Source organism: Oncorhynchus masou, unplaced genomic scaffold (assembly GCF_036934945.1).
Source record: "Oncorhynchus masou masou isolate Uvic2021 unplaced genomic scaffold, UVic_Omas_1.1 unplaced_scaffold_6335, whole genome shotgun sequence".
NCBI classification, from domain to species: domain Eukaryota; kingdom Metazoa; phylum Chordata; class Actinopteri; order Salmoniformes; family Salmonidae; genus Oncorhynchus; species Oncorhynchus masou.
This window is the reverse complement of record NW_027012765.1, coordinates 1-14,951: the sequence shown is the minus strand read 5'-3', so window position 1 is coordinate 14,951 and position 14,951 is coordinate 1. Positions and strand designations below refer to the sequence as shown.

The following is a 14,951-nucleotide window of genomic DNA, read 5'->3' as shown; positions in this document are numbered from 1 at the left end:
ATGTTAGCCTGAATTAGTTAAACTGACTCTCTGGGACCATGGTGGGGTACAGGTGCAGAAGTTAGCCTGAATTAGTTCAAGTGAAACTAGTGAAAGTAAGTGCAATCTTGGTCATCCAATCCAATCTTGTCAAATCTATCAATTGTTATAATCTATGCTTCCTTCACACTGCGGTACTTCTCCTCCTGAACTTTACGTTGACCTCCTGAACCTTACGTTGACCTCCTGAACCTTACGTTGACCTCCTGAACCTTACGTTGACCTCCTGAACCTTACGTTGACCTCCTGAACCTTACGTTGACCTGATCCTGCTGGGTGTCTACCACTGTTTCACCCCAGAATGTTTGATGTGGGCGTCAGCTGCACGGAGGAGGAAGAAGTGGATCCACTGCTTTGAGGAGGACCTCCACTATCTTGGAGCCACACATGACCTGGTTTTTGGGCAGAGGAAAGAGATGGTAAGGAGAGAAGAGGTGGAGAAGGTGGAGGAGGAGGTTTGAAGGGAGACAATCTTCTGTGTGCCTGCAGTTTACTATGACCTGATGTTGGCAGAGGACGAAGAGATGGTAAGGAGAGAAGAGGTGAGAGGGGTGAGAGAGAAGGGAGATGGAGAGAGAGTGAGGGGGTGGAGGAGGGGGGGTGTGATGGATTATCTTCCTGTGTGCTTCAGCGACTATGACCTGGTGTTGGCAGAGAGGACTGGAAGAGGGGTGAGCGGGGTTCAATTCACGCAGAAGACGATGGTGAAGGGGAGGTAGAGGAGGGAGGGGGATGGGCTGTGTCAGTTCAGTCTCAGGAGGAAGTGTGAGGTTGTCCCTTACTCAAATCTCTCACCTCCTTTTCAAAACGTCTCGGTGCTACCCCGCTCAGGATGCTAGCAGCTTTATTAGTTTTATAGCATTAGTATTTACGCTTACTTACCACCCGCCCGGGTCCTGTTAATGAACCCCTATCCCTCCCACTACAGGAACCGTATGCACAGAGCATGAAGCTATTTGACTCCATCTGCAACAACAAGTGGTTCACAGACACCTCCGTCATCCTGTTCCTCAACAAGAAGGATCTGTTTGAGGAGAAGATCGGCAGGAGTCCACTCACCATCTGTTACCCTGAGTACGCAGGTGAGATCAGACACGTTGAGTAGTACACACACACACACACACACACACACACACACCAAATACATGATGTAAAATATTTGGAAGTGTTGTAGGGTTCCTGATTTTGAATAGGAGTTTGTGTACTTTTTAAAAGCCAAAGGCATTGTTGTTTTTGTTGGGTATTATGGGGTCATTCCATTAGCAAATCCAAATAAAGCATATTTAGATAGCCACTGTTAGCTTTGGCTTGCATTTCTACTACCGATATATAGGTAACTGCCTAAATAAAGGAAACGGCAACATAAAGTGTCTTAATGGGGCGTTTGGTTCATCACAAGCCAGAACAGCTTCAACGCACCTTGGCATGGATTCTACAAGCATCTGGAACTCTATTGGAGGGCGGCAGTGTAACCTAGTGGTTAGAGCATTGGACTATGAATCCAAAGGTTGCAAGTTAAATCCCGAGCTGACAAGGTACAAAATCTGTCGTTCTGCCCCTGAACAGGCAGTTAACTCCACTGTTCCTAGGCCGTCATTGAAAAAATAAGAATTTGTTCTAACTGACTTGCCTAGTAAAAACAGTAAAATAAAAAAAATAAAATGTGACACTCATTCTCCACAATAATTCAATAATTTGGAGTTTTTGTTGATGGTGGTGGAAAACGCCGTCTCAGGCACCACTCTCCCCTAAGTGTTCAATCTGGTTGAGATCTGGTGACTGAGAGACAGCCACGGCATATGGTTTACATCGTTTTCATGCTCATCAAACCATTCAGTGATCACTCGTGCCCTGTAGATGGGGGCATTGTCATCCTATGGGGGCATAGCCATATTAGCAAAAATAATGGCCCTAAGCATGATGGGATGTTAATTACTTCATTAACTCAGGAACCACATCTGTGTGGAAGCACCTGCTTTCAAAATATACTGAACAAAAATATAAGCTTAAATATGTAAAGTGTTGGTTTCATGATTTGAAATAAAATCTACCAGAAATGTTCCATACTAGAGGTCGACTAATTAGGACGATTTAGGGGCCTCCGGGGTGCGCAGTGGCTAAGGCGCTGTACTGCAGCACCTAGGTTCGCGCCCAGGCCCTGGCACAATTGGCCTAGCGTCGTCCGGGTTAGGGAGGGCTTGGCAGGTAGGGATGTCAGTGTCTCATCGCGCACCAGTGACTCCTGTGGCGGGCCAGGTGCACGGTGTTTCCTCCGACACATTGGTGCGGCTGGCTTCCGGGTTGGATGGCGCTGTGTTAAGAAGGGACTTAGTTGTTGTGTATTGGAGGACGCATGACTTTCAACCTTCGTCTCTCCCAAGCCCGTACAAGAGTTGTAGCGATGAGACAAGATAGTAGCTACTAAACAATTGGATACCACGAAATGGGGGAGAAAAGTGGTAAAAAAATAAAAAAAAATAACTTGAAATCGGGCCTGATTTATTATTTTTGTAATCGGCATTTTTGGACACCGATTGCATTGCATTCCACGAGGAGACTGCGTGGCTGACAAGCTGTTACACGAGTGCAGCAAGGAGCCACGGTAAGTTGCTAGCATTACATTTATCTTATAAAAAACAATCAATCTTTACATAATCACTAGTTAACTACACATGGTTAATGATATTAATAGTTTTGTTTGTCCTGCGTTGCAAATAATCAATGCGGAGCCTGTTAAATTATCATCGAATCACAGCCTAGTTCGACAAACGGGTGATGATTTAACAAGCACATTCACGAAAAAGCTCACACAGTCTTAGCACCAATGAACATCAATGCCTTTCTTAAAATCAATACATAAGCTAAAATAAATTCATGTTTGCAGGTAATACTAACTAGGGAAATTGTGTCACTTCTCTTGTGTTCAGTGCAAGCAGAGTTAGGTATATGCAGCAGTTTGGTCCGCCTGGCTCGAATTTGCGAACTGTTGGCTGTTGGTATTAAAACTCTGTATTGGTCTGTCTGGTTAGTATTAGAGTAATAAACTCTGTGTCTGTGTCTCTGTGTTTGAAACTGCAATTTTCTGTCAGCACCATGACAAATGTGTAGAATTGCAGGAAAATAACTTTATAAAAGTGCCAAATGTTCTCGCTGCCCCGTGGACAAATGTGTAGAATTGCAGCCAAGAGGGTAGCCTCTAAAACTGTGCAATTGCTGAAAAAAAAATCCTGTCTGTATGGTATGTTTGTCTGGTTAGTATTAGAGGTATTAAGCTCTGTAGCCATCTCTCTCTGTCTGTATGGTTAGTATTAGAGGTATTAAGCTCTGTAGCCATCTCTCTCTGTCTGTATGGTTAGTATTAGAGGTATTAAGCTCTGTAGCCATCTCTCTCTGTCTGTATGGTTAGTATTAGAAGTATTAAGCTCTGTAGCCATCTCTCTCTGTCTGTATGGTTAGTATTAGAGGTATTAAGCTCTGTAGCCATCTCTCTCTGTCTGTATGGTTAGTATTAGAAGTATTAAGCTCTGTAGCCATCTCTCTCTGTCTGTATGGTTAGTATTAGAAGTATTAAGCTCTGTAGCCATCTCTCTCTGTCTGTATGGTTAGTATTAGAGGTATTAAGCTCTGTAGCCATCTCTCTCTGTCTGTATGGTTAGTATTAGAGGTATTAAGCTCTGTAGCCATCTCTCTCTGTCTGTATGGTTAGTATTAGAGGTATTAAGCTCTGTAGCCATCTCTCTGTCTGTATGGTTAGTATTAGAAGTATTAAGCTCTGTAGCCATCTCTCTCTGTCTGTATGGTTAGTATTAGAGGTATTAAGCTCTGTAGCCATCTCTCTCTGTCTGTATGGTTAGTATTAGAAGTATTAAGCTCTGTAGCCATCTCTCTCTGTCTGTATGGTTAGTATTAGAAGTATTAAGCTCTGTAGCCATCTCTCTGTCTGTATGGTTAGTATTAGAAGTATTAAGCTCTGTAGCCATCTCTCTCTGTCTGTATGGTTAGTATTAGCAGCCTGGTCTCAGACTACAAGTAACATACTAAACGGACAACTTTAGCATTATAACTAATTATAACTAACAACTTTTCAACTACTTAATGCTTTTTTGGCTGCAGAAACTAAAATTTGGCTGTTTTAAAAGCTAATTTACTGCAATTCTACACATTTGTCCACGGGGCAGCGAGAACATTTGGCAGTTTTATAGCTATTTTCCTGCAATTCTACACATTTGTCATGGTGCTGACAGAAAAATTGCAGTTTCAAACACAGAGACACAGACACAGAGTTTATTACCTCTAATACTAACCAGACAGACCAATACAGAGTTTAATACCTCTAATACTAACCAGACAGACCAATACAGAGTTTAATGCTTCTAATACTTGACTGACTGTCTGACTGACTGACTGATTGGAGTTTAATGCCTCTAATACTAACCAGACCAATACAGAGTTTAATGCCTCTAATACTAACCAGATATGGATATAACCCTTAGTCTCTGAATAATTTAATCCAACTCTATTAGATCACTTCAGAATAGGTGTTTTAAATATGTATGTATCCCTCCTTTCTGAGGCTTGTCAGTTTGGATAAGCCAGACCTCTCTTAGTCCTGATCCACTCTGACAGTCGTCCTGTTTATAGGATTTAAGGAGACAAAGGAATGCGCTGTAGAATAGAGTAGGTTGATTAGTTCGGGAGTTGTACTGAATGAGGTCTCTCCTCGGTATTAGTTGAAGAGTAGTAAACGTTTAGAATATATGTATAATGCACAGAATTGGTAACTATTGGCATGTCTTTGTTTTTTTTGTTTTTTATGTTGATTTAGGGGCGGCAGGGTAGCCTAGTGGTTAGAGCGTTGGACTAGTAATCGGAAGGTTGCAAGTTCAAACCCCCGAGCTGACAAGGTAGAAATCTGTCGTTCTGCCCCTGAACAGGCAGTTAACCCACTGTTCCCAGGCCGTCATTGAAAATAAGAATGTGTTCTTAACTGACTTGCCTGGTTAAATAAAGGTAAAAATAAAATAAAATTAGAGGTTCATGGTGTCCCATTTCCTCACCAATGCTGCCTGGTGCCAGTACATATGAGAGGGTAGCCTACATCCAGTGCACTGCAGTGCCCATAATGCACTATTATTATTACAGGTGCCAGTGCATATGAGAGGGTAGCCTACATCCAGTGGAGTACATTACCCATAATGCTCTTGTTCTGATATCTGTCTCCTCACCAACCCAAGTACCAGTACATATGAGGAGGCTGCAGCCTTTATCTAGTGTACTACAGTACCCATAATGCATTATTGTTATTATTATTATTACAGGTGCCAGTACATATGAGGCATCAGCCTATATCTAGTGTACTACACTACCCATAATGCATTATTATTATTACAGGTGCCAGTACATATGAGGAGGCAGCAGCCTATATCCAGTGTCAGTTTGAGGATCTCAACAGGAGGAAGGGCACTAAAGAGATCTACACTCACTTCACATGCGCCACCGACACCAAGAACGTCCAGTTCGTGTTTGCAAATCACAGATGTCATCATCAAGATCAACCTCAAGGAGTGTGGACTCTACTGAGGTGACAGGGATCTTCAAGTCAGTGACCTTTGATCTTTGTCGTTACTGAATCCCTGTAAAAAAATATCCTAGACCTGGTATTGGTTGAAGGTGCAGGTCCTAGACCTGGTGTTGGTTGAAGGTGCAGGTCCTAGACCTGGTGTTGGTTGAAGGTGCAGGTCCTAGACCTGGTATTGGTTGAAGGTGCAGGTCCTAGACCTGGTGTTGGTTGAAGGTGCAGGTCCTAGACTTGGTGTTGGTTGAAGGTGCAGGTCCTAGACCTGGTAGTTGAAGGTGCAGGTCCTAGACCTGGTATTGGTTGAAGGTGCAGGTCCTAGACCTGGTATTGGTTGAAGGTGCAGGTCCTAGACTTGGTATTGGTTGAAGGTGCAGGTCCTAGACCTGGTATTGGTTGAAGGTGCAGGTCCTAGACCTGGTATTGGTTGAAGGTGCAGGTCCTAGACCTGGTATTGGTTGAAGGTGCAGGTCCTAGACCTGGTGTTGGTTGAAGGTGCAGGTCCTAGACCTGGTGTTGGTTGAAGGTGCAGGTCCTAGACCTGGTATTGGTTGAAGGTGCAGGTCCTAGACCTGGTATTGGTTGAAGGTGCAGGTCCTAGACCTGGTATTGGTTGAAGGTGCAGGTCCTAGACCTGGTATTGGTTGAAGGTTCAGAACCTAGACCTGGTATTGGTTGAAGGTGCAGGTCCTAGACCTGGTATTGGTTGAAGGTGCAGGTCCTAGACCTGGTATTGGTTGAAGGTGCAGGTCCTAGACCTGGTATTGGTTGAAGGTGTACAGATGTCTATTTATAAACCCTCTTAGGCCTCACTCCCCCCGATCTGAGATATCTACCGCAGCCCTCATCCTCCACATACAACACCCGTTCTGTCACATTCTGTTAAAAGTCTCCAAAGCACACACATCCCCGGGTCGCTCCTCTTTTCAGTTTCTTGCAGCTAGAGACTGGAACGAGCTGCAACAAACACTCAGCACTTGACAGTTTTATCACTCTTAATTCAAAGACTCAATCATGGACACTCTTACTGACAGTTGTGGCTGCTTTGTGTAATTGTTGTTGTTGTCTCTACCTTCTTGCCCTTTGTGCTGTTGTCTGTGCCCAATAATGTTTCTACCCTGTTTTGTGCTGTGACTATGTTATGCTGCTACCATGTTGTTGTCATGTTGTGCTGCTAACTTACTGTGATGTTGTCTTAGATATCTCTATGTTGTGTTGTCTCTTGCCGTGATGTGTGTTTTGTCCTATATCTTTTATTTCATTTATTTTTATTGTTAATCCCAGCCCCCGTCCCCGCAGGAGGCCTTTTGTTAGGCCGTCATTATAAATAAGAATTTGTTCTTCACTGAGGTTCGAGTTTTATAATGGGGCTTTGGCAGAGTTTTGTAATGGGGCTTTGGCAGAGTTTTGTAATGGGGCTTTGGCAGAGTTTCATAATGGGGTTTGGCAGAGTTTTATAATGGGGCTTTGCAGAAGTTTTGTAATGGGGCTTTGGCAGCAGGGGCTTTGGCAGAGTTTTGTAATGGGGCTTTGGCAGAGTTTTATAATGGGGCTTTGGCAGAGTTTTTATGCTGTTCCTCTCTCTTCATCCTTTGTAGGTGTCTGGTGAGCCTCATGGGAGGGGATGATGACTTGGGATGTTTGCATTAGATGATCGTAGAAGATTATAGAAAGTAGATCTGGAGACTGAGACTGCTCGTTACCACACTGCATGCAGCACCTGATGAATGCTGCATTTTGGGATTTGGTTCCTGTTTGTTATTTTTTCTCCCAGAGGATTTTCCTCCATGTTCAACACTCTGATGCACACCGAGGAGCAGGACAGAACTGAACTGTGGATGAAACCTTCACTAGTGAAACGCTCCCTGTGACGTCAATGGCAACTGCCAAGTCCAACTACAGAGCACTTCTGTTTTTAGTTCCAGATCATGTATATGGAGTGAAGTGATAATCTTGGCTAGTTCCCAAATGACAACCCCTAATTCCTTATGTAGTGCACTATTTCTGACCATCCCTTCTCTTCATTCCAGTGCTCACATCTATAGATTGACATCTATAGATCGACACACTACTGGTATATATGAAACAAAAGGACCCAATCATCAAGCTGAATATCTCTCCTTCGTAATATTTCGCGATTCGTTATGTGTATTTTTGCACCAATCTGTTGCATTCGTTCACTGAGTCATATGCCTCATTTCATTTCCCATTTTTAAAAAAAACACATGTATTTTATAAGCATGTTATTTGTATAAAGTAGTTGAAATCGTTTCTTTTCCATTGTGGTATTTCTTTAGATTATCAGATAGAAATAAATGCAATCTGTGAGTATGGTTAATGGTCTGAAGTTGGCGTATGGATCAGTAATTCCTGTGATAGATTTGACCTGCACCTACTCTAACTCTTCACAGTGTTAAGATTTTAATCAGACATATTTTCATGAATTAAATAGTCTTGTTGTAGACTTTAACATGAGGTTTCACTTAGGCTACAATCCTTATTTCTGATTCTTAAAATAAAATAAAAAATGTACAAAATGGACCACTTTGTATTGAACAATATTTTTATATTTAGGACTCTTGTTCACTACCGCACATCATTGTACATTTATTGATTATTGTCAAGTGAGATTAATAACTGTATCACAACACTTTATAAGACAATAATTATTGATTACCTGCATGAAAGAGATTTTGGAATTCATAGCTTGATATTTTATGGCCTTTTATAATTAATTCTGATATTTTTTTAATTCAGTGATTTTTAAAATCCTGTGAATTTCAGTGAAAGAATGAACTGACGAGGGATTAAGTGTGTAACAAAATGTCTTGTTACAGAGGGGAAGATTGCGCCTCTAAGACTTGACTGACTGGAGTTTAATGCCTCTAATACTTGACTGACTGACTGAGTTTAATGCCTCTAATACTTGACTGACTGGAGTTTAATGCCTCTAATACTTGACTGACTGACTGACTGATTGACTGACTGGAGTTTAATGCCTCTAATACTAACCAGACAGACCAATACAGAGTTTAATACCTCTAATACTAACCAGACAGACCAATACAGAGTTTAATACCTCTAATACTAACCAGACAGACCAATACAGAGTTTAATACCTCTAATATAACCAGATATGGATATAACCCTTAGTCTCTGAATAATTTAATCCAACTCTATTAGATCACTTCAGAATTGTTGTTTTAAATATGTACAGTGGGGCAAAAAGTATTTAGTCAGCCACCAATTATGCGAGTTCTCCCACTTAAAAGATGAGAGGCCTGTAGTTTTACGTCTTAAGTACACTTCAACTATGACCGACAAAATGAGGAGGAAAAAATCCAGAAAATCATGTTTTAGGATTTTTAATGATTTTCCTTTGCAAATTATGGTGGAAAATAAAGTATTTGGTCAATATCAAAAGTGTATCTCAATACTTTGTTATATACCCTTTGTTGGCAAGTCAGGTCAAATGTTTTCTGTAGAGGAGTCTTCACACACTGTTGCTGGTATTTGGCCCCATTCACTCCAGGCAGATCTCCTCTAGGCAGTGATGTTTTGGGGCTGTGCTGGGTAACACGGACTTTCAACTCCCTCCAAAGATTTTCTATGAAGGTTGAGATCTGGAGACTGGCTAGGCCACTCCAGGACCTTGACGCTTCTTACGAAGCCCTCCTTAGATTGCCCAGGCAGTGTGTTTGGGATCATTGTCATGCTGAAAGACCCAGCCACGTTTCAACTTCAATGCCCTTGCTGATGGAAGAAGGTTTCCTCAAAATCTCACGATACATGGCCCCATTCATTCTTTCCTTTACACGGATCAGTCGTCCTGGTCCCTTTGCAGAAAAACAGCCCCAAAACATGATGTTTCCCACCCCATGCGTCACAGTAGGTATGGTGTTCTTTGGATGCAACTCAGCATTCTTTGTCCTCCAAACACGACGAGTTGATTTTTACCAAAAAGTTAGATTTTGTTTCATCTGACCATATGACATTCTCCCAATCATCATCTTCTGGGTCATCCAAATGCTCTCTAGCAAACTTCAGATGGGCCTGGACATGTGCTGGCTTAAGCAAGGGGACCGTCTGGCACTGGGTTTGAGTCCCTGGCGCGTAGTGTGTTACTGATGGTAGGCTTTGTTACTTTGGTCCCAGCTCTCTGCTGGTCATTCACTAGGTCCCCCGTGTGGTTCTGGGATTTTGCTCCGTTCTTGTGATCATTTTGACCCCACGAAGGTGAAGATCTTGCGTGGAGCCCAGATCGAGAGGGAGATTATCAGTGGTCTTGTATGTCTTCCATTTCCTAATAATTGCTCCCACAGTTGATTTCTTCAAACCAATCTGCTTACTGTTGGGTCAGTCTTCCTGACCTGGTGCAGGTCTACAATTTTGTTTCTGGTGTCCTTTGACAGCTCTTTGGTCTGGCCATAGTGGGTTTGGAGTATGACTGTTTGAGGTTGTGGACAGGTGTCTTTTATACTGTTTATAGTTCAAACAGGTGCCATTAATACAGGTAACTGCTTAGTGGAGGACAAGGAGCCTCTTAAAGAAAAAGTTACAGGTCTGTGAGAGCCAGAAATCTTGCTTTAATAGGTGACCAAATACTTATTTTCCACCATAATTTGCAAATAAATTCATTAAAATCCTACAATGTGATTTTCTTGATTTTTTCTTCTCATTTTGTCTGTCATAGTTGAAGTGTACCTATGAAGAAAATTAAAGATGTCTCATCTTTTTAAGTGGGGAGAACTTGCACAATTGGTGGCTGACTAAATACTTTGCTCCACTGTATGTATCCCTCCTTTCTGAGGGCGTGTTAGTTTGGATAAGCCAGTTTGGACTCTCTTAGTCCTTATCCACTCTGACAAGTCGTCTGACGTGTACATAATGGAGGGTGGTAGCCTACATCAGTGTACTACATTACCCATAATGCTCTTGTTCTGATATCTGTCTCCTCACCAACCCAAGTGCCAGAACATATGAGGAGGCTGCAGCCTATATCTAGTGTACTACACTACCCATAATGCAGTGTTGGTGTTATTATTTATTACAGGTGCCAGTACATATGAGGAGGCAGCAGCCTATATCTAGTGCACTACACTACCCATAATGCATTGTTGGTGTTATTATTATTACAGGTGCCAGTACATATGAGGAGGCAGCAGCCTATATCTCTAGTACTACACTACCCATAATGCATTGTTGGTGTTATTATTTATTACAGGTGCCAGTACATATGAGGAGGCAGCAGCCTATATCTAGTGTACTACACTACCCATAATGCATTGTTGGTGTTATTATTATTACAGGTGCCAGTACATATGAGGAGGCAGCAGCCTATATCTAGTGTACTACACTACCCATAATGCATTGTTGGTGTTATTATTATTACAGGTGCCAGTACATATGAGTGAGGCAGCAGCCTATATCAGTGTCAGTTTGAGGATCTCAACAGGAGGAAGCGCACTAAAGAGATCTACACCCACTTCACATGCGCCACCGACACCAAGAACGTCCAGTTCGTGTTTGACGCCGTCATCATCAAGATCAACCTAATGGAGTGTAAACTCTGCTGAGGTGACAGGGATCTTCAAGTCAGTGACCTTTGATCTTTGTCGCTACTGAATCCCTGTAAAAAAACATATCCTAGACTTGGTGTTGGTTAAAGGTTCAGAACCTAGACCTGGTATTCAAATAAAATAAAATCTAACTGTATTTGTCACATGCGCCGAATACAACTGTAGACCTTACCGGGAAATGCGTACTTACAAGCCCTGGTGTTGGTTGAAGGTGCAGGTCCTAGACCTGGTGTTGGTTTAAGGTGCAGGTCCTAGACCTGGTGTTGGTTGAAGGTGCAGGTCCTAGACCTGGTGTTGGTTGAAGGTGCAGGTCCTAGACCTGGTATTGGTTGAAGGTTCAGAACCTAGACCTGGTATTGGTTGAAGGTGCAGGTCCTAGACCTGGTATTGGTTGAAGGTTCAGAACCTAGACCTGGTATTCAAATAAAATAAAATCTAACTGTATTTGTCACATGCGCCGAATACAACTGTAGACCTTACCGGAAAATGCGTACTTACAAGCCCTGGTGTTGGTTGAAGGTGCAGGTCCTAGACCTGCTGTTGGTTGAAGGTGCAGGTCCTAGACCTGGTGTTGGTTGAAGGTGCAGGTCCTAGACCTGGTGTTGGTTGAAGGTGCAGGTCCTAGACCTGGTGTTGGTTGAAGGTTCAGAACCTAGACCTGGTATTCAAATAAAATAAAATCTAACTGTATTTGTCACATGCGCCGAATACAACTGTAGACCTTACCGGGAAATGCGTACTTACAAGCCCTGCTGTTGGTTGAAGGTGCAGGTCTAGACCTGGTGTTGGTTGAAGGTGCAGGTCCTAGACCTGGTGTTGGTTGAAGGTGCAGGTCCTAGACCTGGTGTTGGTTGAAGGTGCAGGTCTAGACCTGGTGGTTTAAGGTGCAGGTCCTAGACCTGGTGTTGGTTGATGGTGCAGGTCCTAGACCTGGTGTTAGTTGAAGGTGCAGGTCCTAGACCTGGTGTTAGTTGAAGGTGCGGGTCTAGACCTGGTGTTGGTTTGAAGGTGAGGTCCTAGACCTGGTGTTGGTTGAAGGTGCAGGTCCTAGACCTGTGTTGGTTGATTATAAACCCTCTTATGCTTCACTCCCCCTCTCTGAGATATCCACCGCAGCCCTCATCCTCCACATACAACACCCGTTCTGTCACATTCTGTTAAAAGTCTCAAAGCGCACACATCCCTAGGTCTTTTTTTTCTCTTTTCAGGTTCTTGCAGCTAGAGACTGGAACAAGCTGCAGCAAACACTCAACACTTGACAGTTTTATCATCGAATTCAAAGACTCAATCATGGACACTCTTACTGACAGTTGTGGCTGCTTTGTGTGATTGCTGTTGTTTGTCTCTACCTTCTTGCCCTTTGTGCTGTTGTCTGTGCCCAATAATGTTTGTACCCTGTTTTGTGCTGTGACTATGTTGTGCTGCTACCATGTTGTTGTCATGTTGTGCTGCTAACTTACTGTGATGTTGTCTTAGATATCTCTCTATGTTGTGTTGTCTCTTGCCGTGATGTGTGTTTTGTCCTATATCTTTTATTTCATTTATTTTTATTGTTAATCCCAGCCCCCGTCCCCGCAGGAGGCCTTTTGTTAGGCCGTCATTATAAATAAGAATTTGTTCTTCACTGAGGTTCGAGGCTTTGGCAGAGTTTTGTAATGGGGCTTTGGCAGAGTTTTATAATGGGGCTTTGGCAGAGTTTTATAATGGGGCTTTGGCAGAGTTTTATAATGGGGCTTTGGCAGAGTTTTATAATGGGGCTTTGGCAGAGTTTTATAATGGGGCTTTGGCAGAGTTTTATAATGGGGCTTTGGCAGAGTTTTATAATGGGGCTTTGGCAGAGTTTTGTAATGGGGCTTTGGCAGAGTTTTGTAATGGGGCTTTGGCAGAGTTTTGTAATGGGGCTTTGGCAGAGTTTTGTAATGGGGCTTTGGCAGAGTTTTGTAATGGGGCTTTGGCAGAGTTTTGTAATGGGGCTTTGGCAGAGTTTTGTAATGGGGCTTTGGCAGAGTTTAATATAATGGGGCTTTGGCAGAGTTTTTTTGTAATGGGGCTTTGGCAGAGTTTTTTTATAATGGGGCTTTGGCAGAGTTTTTTATAATGGGGCTTTGGCAGAGTTTTTTATAATGGGGCTTTGGCAGAGTTTTTATAATGGGGCTTTGGCAGAGCTTTGTAATGGGGCTTTGGCAGAGCTTTGTAATGGGGCTTTGGCAGAGTTTTTTTGTAATGGGGCTTTGGCAGAGTTTTTTTATAATGGGGCTTTGGCAGAGTTTTTTTATAATGGGGCTTTGGCAGAGTTTTTTTATAATGGGGCTTTGGCAGAGTTTTTTATAATGGGGCTTTGGCAGAGTTTTGTAATGGGGCTTTGGCAGAGTTTTTTATAATGGGGCTTTGGCAGAGTTTTTTTATAATGGGGCTTTGGCAGGTTTTTATGCTGTTCTCTCTCTTCATCTTTTTAGGTGTCTGGTGAGCCTCAGGAGGATGATGTCTTGGGATGTTTGCATAAGATGATCATAGAAGATTATAGAAAGTAGAACCAAGACAGAACTGAACTGTGATAAGCTGCTCTCTTGATGTCTATGGAGCTGGTCAGCTGCGAGCACTTCTGTTTTTAGTTCCAGATCATGTATATGGAGTGAAGTGATGTTTTTATGACATTTAGTTGGTGATTAACCAACAAATCACACAGATAGAAAAATAATCCTTGGCTAGTTCCCAAATGACAACCTAATTCCTTATGTAGTGCACTATTTCTGACCATCCCTACTCTCCATTCCAGTGCTCACATCTATAGATTGACACACTACTGGTATATACACTGCTCAAAAATACAGGGAACACTAAGATAACACATCCTAGATCTGAATGAATGAAATATTCTTATTAAATACTTTTTTTCTTTACATAGTTGAATGTGCTGACAACAAAATCACACAAATTATCAATGGAAATCAAATGTATCAACCCATGGAGGTCTGGATTTGGAGTCACACTAAAAATTAAAGTGGAACACCACATTACAGGCTGATCCAACTTTGATGTAATGTCCTTAAAACAAGTCAAAATTAGCCTCAGTAGTGTGTGTGGCCTCCACGTAACTGTATGACCTCCCTACAACGCCTGGGCATGCTCCTGATGAGGTGGCGGATGGTCTCCTGAGGGATCTCCTCCCAGACCTGGACTAAAGCATCCGCCAACTCCTGGACAGTCTGTGGTGCAACGTGGCGTTGGTGGATGGAGCGAGACATGATGTCCCAGATGTGCTCAATTGGATTCAGGTCTGGGGAACGGGCGGGCCAGTCCATAGCATCAATGCCTTCCTCTTGCAGGAACTGCTGACACACTCCAGCCACATGAGGTCTTGCATTAGGAGGAACCCAGGGCCAACCGCATCAGCATATGGTCTCACAAGGGGTCTGAGGATCTCATCTCGGTACCTAATGGCAGTCAGGCTACCTCTGGTGAGCACATTGAGGGCTGTGCGGACCCCCAAAGAAATGCCACCTCGCACCATGACTGACCCACCGCCAAACCGGTCATGCTGGAGGATGTTGCAGGCAGCAGAACATTCTCCAGACTCTGTCGCGTCTGTCACATGTGCTCAGTGTGAACCTGCTTCCATCTGTGAAGAGCACAGGGCGCCAGTGGCGAATTTGCCAATCTTGGTGTTCTCTGGCAAATGCCAAACGTCCTGCACGGTGTTGGGCTGTAAGCACAACCCCCACCTGTGGACGTCGGGCCCTCATACCACCCTAAAGTAG

The 14,951-nt window shown here is 43.1% G+C and overlaps 1 pseudogene; it reads left to right on the top strand.

Annotated features, from left to right (window-relative positions):
- The first annotated feature begins 347 nt into the window (after positions 1 to 347).
- LOC135536563 (guanine nucleotide-binding protein G(i) subunit alpha-3-like) lies at positions 348 to 7,723 on the top strand (annotated as a pseudogene).
- Positions 7,724 to 14,951: the final 7,228 nt, after the last annotated feature.